Here is a 6,574-nt window from a genome sequence, read left to right as displayed (position 1 = left end):
AGAGAAGTCAGAAGTCGGCGTAGAGCTTGAGGGGGGATAAGAAGGAGCCCAGTCTTGGACATGTTAATCTTTAGGTGGTGAGAGGCTATCCAGGAAGAAATACCAGATAAGCAGTTGCTGACATGAGAGAGGACAGAGGGAGAGAGAGCAGGGGTGGAGAGGTAGATCTGGGTGTCATCAGCATAGAGGTGATATTTGAAGCCATAACTGTTGATAAGTTTACCCAGTGAAGAAGTATAGATGGAGAAGAGTAGAGGACCCAGAACAGATCCTTGAGGTACTCCAACAGACAGAGGCATAGGAGAGGAGGAGTCGCCGGCAAATGACACAGAAAATTACCTGTGAGAGATAAAAGTGAATCCAGGAAAGAGCAGTGTCACGGAGACCAAAAGAGCTAAGGGTCTGTAGGAGGAGGGGGTGGTCAACTGTGTCGAAGGCAGCTGAGAGGTCAAGTAAGATGAGTATAGAGTAGTGGCCAATATTTTTAGCAGAGAGAAGATCGTTTGTGACCTTGGTAAGGGCAGTCTCAGTTGAGTGTTTTGGGGGGAATCCGGATTGCAGTGGGTCAAGCAAGGAGTTGGCGGACAGGAAGTGGGTTAGGCGATTGTAAACTAGTTTTTCAAGGAGTTTTGATATTAGTTGAAGCAGTGATATGGGGCGGTAGCTTTCAGGAGAATTAGGGTCGAGGGAGGGTTTTTTGAGTATGGGAGTGACTTTTGCGTGTTTGAAAGAAGATGGGAATGAGCCGGTAGAGAGAGATAGGTTGAAGATGTGGGTAAGAGCAGGAGTGAGGGTGGAAGATAGGGAGGGTATTAGATGGGAAGGGATAGGGTCAAGTGGGCAGGTAGTAAGGCGTGAGGAAGATAGTAAGGAAGAAACTTCATTCGCAGTGGCTGGATGGAAGACACAGAGGGTGGTAGAGGGAGTAATTGGGCCTGTTGTTGGAATATTGCAGGTTGGTGTTGGGATGTTGCTTTGGATAGTATGTGTTTTGTTTAAAAAGTAGTCTGCCAGGTCTTGAGAACTAAAGACAGGTGGGGGTGGTAGAGCAGGTGTGTAGAGGAGAGAGTTAAAGGTGGAGAAGAGTCGTTTTGGGTTTGAGGAAAGAGTAGATATGAGAGAAGTTTGCTTGGCTAAGTGAAGGGCGGAAGTGTATCAACGAAGAATAAACTTATAGTGTATGAAATCGGGTTCAGAGTGAGTTTTCCTTCAGACACGCTCAGCAGTACGGGAGCATTTTTGTAATAGCCTGTAATAAACAAACTAAAAACTAAACAGATGTACTCTAATTTTATATTAAAGAGACATAAAAGTGCAAAAAGAAAATGCTGTAATATTTTGGCTTCTTTTGTTGAAAAGCATACCTAGGTAGAGTCAGGAGCAGTAGTGCACTGATGGGAGCTGTAGCTGGTGATTGGTCGCTAAACACATTGCCTCTTATCAATGGCTCATCAGATTAGGTCAGCATGGCTTCTTACTAGTAGTGCATTGATGCTCTGAAGCTAAAGTATTTATTTAGTCTGTTGCAGGGGTCAGACAGTTATATGTAACAGTGCAGTAATAAAATGATGTAGCACACAAGGACATTTACTTTTTACACTTGTATGTCCCTTTAAATGAAGAACATGAGTACTGCTAACTCTGACAGAGCAGCATGCACATTGTAAACAAACATGCACTAGTCCTTACATGAACGAGCAGCCATTGTGCATGATGTTAAAATGTATTGCATGTGAACAGGGTAACAAAAAAAGTATCATACCTATGTATCAGCTGTTCATTGGCCGATAAGAAAGACTCACATCTCTGTCAGTGACATGTAATTACCTGACAAGAAAAAGTTGGTTTATTCAGTACAGGAACATTCACATAAAAAATACTATATTACATTTTATATATGTTTTTTAAGATGACAGAAAATGGAATGCAGCGTTGTTTTACTTTTCCTAGACCGTCCCTGTGATTCGGGTCACGTTGTGAGCACGGTTCCTTAATTATAGTTAAGCTCACAAGCACGGTTTATAGTTCTTCCAAAATATCCCACACAGGTCAGATACATTGCCAATCAAGACTAAGGTGCATACGTATAGGCCAGTTACATTATCTTAATCCTGCCCACAACATTACCTCCAACCAATCCTGTGACAATACTACTCTTTCCCTCAAAACTATTTACCAACTTTGAGCTGCGACACTCGCAGTCTAATTAGTAAAATAGCCATCCTCATTCTTTCATTGGTCTATCTGGCTGCCATTTAAAAGAAAGCAGCCAATAAATAAATACTATGTCTTCCATGGGCGGGCTACCTGTGAGTTTGGCACATGATTGGGCTGTGTGGTTCCTTTTCTATTAAGTGCTCAAGAGTTTTAGTTGGTTGGGACCTGGAAGAATAGGCGTGGCTTGTCACAAAGACACACCCCCTTCAGATTGCTGCGTTGGTTTTCAGTGTATACGATACGCTGCTGCCTGCTAGTTGGTAGTGGTTGACATGGCGCTCGTCCGTGTTCTACGCTTCTGACTGTGAGGAGTGATTTACACCCGAGTACCCGCGCGGCCTTATTTAGATTACAGAGCCCGGGAGGCCTGGAGAGCGCAGCCTGCACACGGTGAGTTTTTATACCCAGCACGGGCCGTCCCTGCTGCCGAGCTCTAGTTACAACTCCCCACTCAGGGGCTGACCCCAAGCGCAAGAGATACGGAACTTTCTAGTTGTTGTGTTTTGCTGCTGCCGCTCTGCTGGTAGTTAGTGCTGCTTGGTACCTATCGCATTTATCAGACTCATTAACCCATTAGCGACCAAGATAGATGGTAAATGATCAGGGTGTACTTTTTACCTTTACTTGCAGGTAACTCCTGGTATCTGCTACTTCCTCAGCAGTATATATTTAATTTATATCCCCAGCACTTGCAGGTAACTCCTGGCATCTGCTACCTCTTCACTAGTATAAAATATCGCACCCCCACTACTAGCAGGTAATTTTAGTTATTTTTACTATGTTGAACTTGTTACCCCCTCTACTTGCAGGCAATTCCAGTTAACTACCTCTTCAGTAAACTGTATATAATATTGCCCGCTAATTGTAGGTTTATTTTTAGACTTGCTGGGTGTTAAACACCAGTAGCAGTGAAACCTGGGTAGTGACAGCAGCTAAGAGCCAAAAGCCCGATCTAATCTCCCCATTCTCCTTTACTCCTGGAAAACTCTGGCTTAATCCTCTGGACAGTCTTATCTATTACTATTGCTTAAAGCCATTAAGCATGTTGTCCATTAACCCCTTGGTGGTCAAGAGGTTAACTAAGTACAGGGCTTTGTCAGATTTACCAGCGGTAATTCACCAGAGAGAATGAAACATACTTGTTGACAATGGCTAACTAATTCCATTTAATCCCCTCGCTGCTCTTTATGCCTGGAAATATAAGAATGAGTATACAACTTTATGTGCAATAGCCCATATTTCTGCCACTCCACTGGAAAGCTATTCTATGTATCCTTTTTGTCACACAAGGTATTCAGGTGTCACCCAGTACAAGATGTTGACATTCATGTAATTCACCAGAAGGAATGATCTAACCTCCATTCAGTATTAGCAAATGTCATCTTTATACCTGTCCCAGAAATACCTGTAGTGTATTTCTTCCTGCTCTTCCACTAGAACATTATTCTGTGTATCTACCACTCCTTTGAATTAAATTATTCAGCCATGTTAGCAATCACTGTCATTCTTTAGCTGTAAGTGGGCTTGCTTTTCTGTAGTTAAACCTAAAAACACACAACTAAAGAAAGATGTCCTACAGATGGAATTGCGGTTATTGATACATGTAACAGGTTATGTGTTTTAATGCACTGTGTACTGAACAGCTTGCTGTTGTTTTTGCTTTTCCTGCTTGTATGTAGGGCATTGTATAACTGTAAAATGAATGGGTTATTTGGGACCAATGGTTCTAAAGAAGCCGGTGTCACTGTTAAAAGTTCATTACCCTAGTTGGCTGACCTGTATGTGTATTTATTGTATAAAGTGCAAATGCATTCTTTAGCTGTAACAGTATAATACAGAGCTTGGTTCCAGGGAACCACGTCATAAATGGTACTTCTCATTCCTAACTTCTTAGATATATTTTAAATTATATATATATATTTGTTTTGATTTTAAATTTATTTTTTTGGGGGGTGATTGGCTCCTAAATTTTCGAATAAGTGACATTTTCTGATATAAAATATTGTACTCAACACACATTCACTGTATTTGAGTGTTCTGTTCATTGGCAGAGGGGAACAAGCTGAATATATTTCCTTGCACTACCTTTAACTCAACATGTCAAAAATTGAGCTGCTTCTTATTTCCCCATTCTTCTTGCATCCAGCACCTGACATTGGATATCCAACACCTCATCATAGGTCCTCTGTCTTTGGGGCCACACTTGACTCTGAACTCACACATGCTTCACATATACAAGCACTTACCAAATCCTGCTGAGCACAACTACACATTTCCAGAATCCATCCTTTCCTTTACTCAAACTATAAACATAATTCCCTTTACACACATTTACTACTGCAATCATCTTCTAAATGGCCTTTCCAAACACCACCTCTCCTTCCTCCAATCTATTAATGCTTCAGCTAGACTCATCCACCTAAGTTGCTGATCTACATCGTCTGCTCTACCAGTCTCTACACTGGCTCCCCATACACTCTCTAACCCAAACTTAAAAAGTACTCAACAGCCTCACTCCTCTCCAAATACTCCACTAACGGTCCTCTTTGATCAACCTCTGACCTTACGTCCCTCCCTCTCTCGCTTCCAAGACATCTCACATTCTGCTATTGTCCTCTTGAACTCTCTTCCCCACTCCACCAGACTGTCTCCAACCTTGTATAACTTCTGGCACCATTTAAAAACCACCTCTTAAGAGAGGCTTACCATCTCTTCAATGTTTCATCCTCCCCAAAATTAAATCTTGAACTGCCTTGTGTCAACTAAAATTCACATGACCGGCTACCCCAAACCTTATGTCTCTGTACCCTTCACCTCTAGACTGTAAGCTCTTCTAGACAGAGTGGTGGTCCTCCTGTACTAGATTTGTTTAGTCTGTCATAAACTCCAATATCTCTATACCCAGCGCTACGGAATTTTGCGGAGCTGTACAAATAAATTAATATTATAATACGGCAGAACAAAGAACGTTATAGTGACTTATACTGCATGCAAAGTGACAGTATAGAAGAAATATTTGTAGATCTAACACATTTCTTAATTGATGGTTTCAAAGTTACATTGAATTTAATCAAGCTAAATAGCACGAGAAATCAGAACCAGATGACTAAATCCTATTAAAATGATTATTTGGTATTTATAGGAACAGTTTGCAACAGGTTTCAAACCAGTTTTGTTTTGTAGATCAGTATTAATGCCTTTTAGTCACTTGGTTTGTTTGTGTTGTTAACTGCCAAGGGATGCGGAGACAATTCTTGGAGGGACTGGAATAAGGCTTTGTTATTAATGGGAGAAGGGACTCAAATCCACAATTTTCCTTTCATGATTCCGTTAGAACATCCAATTTTAAATGGCTTTCCAATTTATTTTATTCTTTTGTTATCCTTTTGTTGAAGAAGCATCAATGATTTAGCTGCACTTCTTATTGCATGAGCAAATGATGAGGCATTTGTGCGCAGCCACCAATCACCAGCTAGCTACCAGTAGGGCATTGCTATTTTTGCTTTCCAACAAAGAATACTAATTGAATTAAAGGGACATTAAACCCACATTTTTTTTCTTTCATGAGTCAGATAGAGAATATAATTTTAAACAACTTTTCAATTTAATTTTCTTATTTGCTCTATTTTTGTTATCCTTTGTTGAAGAAGCAGCAATGCACTACTAGCAGGTGTTAATGCATTGGGTGAACCAATAACATGAGGCATTTATGTGCAACAACCAATCGGCAGCTCCAGGTTCTACCTAGGTATCCTATTCAACCAAGGATATCAAGAGAACAAAACAAATTAGAGAATATAAATACATTAGAAAGTTGTATAAAATAACATGCTCTATCTGAATCGGGAATAAAAAAAAATGTGTATTGTGTCCCTTTTAAGTAAATTGGAAAGTTCTTTAAAGGGCCAGTATAGTCAAAAATTTGTGTGATCGTATTTAGATCATTTTATGACTAACGATCCTTTAATGCTATGTTTTTAACCCCGCAAAGAGGTTAAACACATAGTAGAAATACTGCATGGTCACTGCTGGTCCAGACTGGAAACTAATGTTGATCCAATCAGCAGCTCTAGTCACACATCTGAGTCATGTGACTATACTGCTCTGAGTCATGAATGTTTAATTTTACCTTACTGTCTCTTTGGATCTGTTTCCCTACTCTTAACATGGGAGATGGGTGGATTTCAGGTTGTGCCAGCCAGGTCTGTGAAGCTGGCATATAACAAGAAGCCATTGCTGTTTATTTTGTTTTAAACTTGGCAACAGCTGCGCTATTTCATTGCAGACAAAACTAGATTATCATGTTTAACTCCATTTGTGCCTGACAGGACTTCAGTGCTTTGTTGTACACGGTACT

General features: G+C 40.6%; 1 protein-coding gene across 1 annotated transcript in view; it reads left to right on the top strand.

Moving 5' to 3' along the window:
- The first annotated feature begins 2,428 nt into the window (after positions 1 to 2,428).
- Positions 2,429 to 6,574, top strand: part of TESK2 (testis associated actin remodelling kinase 2) — a 587,073-nt gene continuing 582,927 nt past the window's right edge. Inside the window, exon 1 of the mRNA XM_053693575.1 lies at positions 2,429 to 2,607. The gene's annotated coding sequence lies outside the window, so the exon portion shown is untranslated. The remainder of the gene's footprint in view (positions 2,608 to 6,574) is intronic.

This window comes from Bombina bombina, chromosome 10 (assembly GCF_027579735.1).
Source record: "Bombina bombina isolate aBomBom1 chromosome 10, aBomBom1.pri, whole genome shotgun sequence".
Lineage (NCBI taxonomy): Eukaryota > Metazoa > Chordata > Amphibia > Anura > Bombinatoridae > Bombina > Bombina bombina.
Note: the sequence above shows the minus strand (reverse complement) of the source record. Positions and strands in the feature narration are given on the sequence as shown.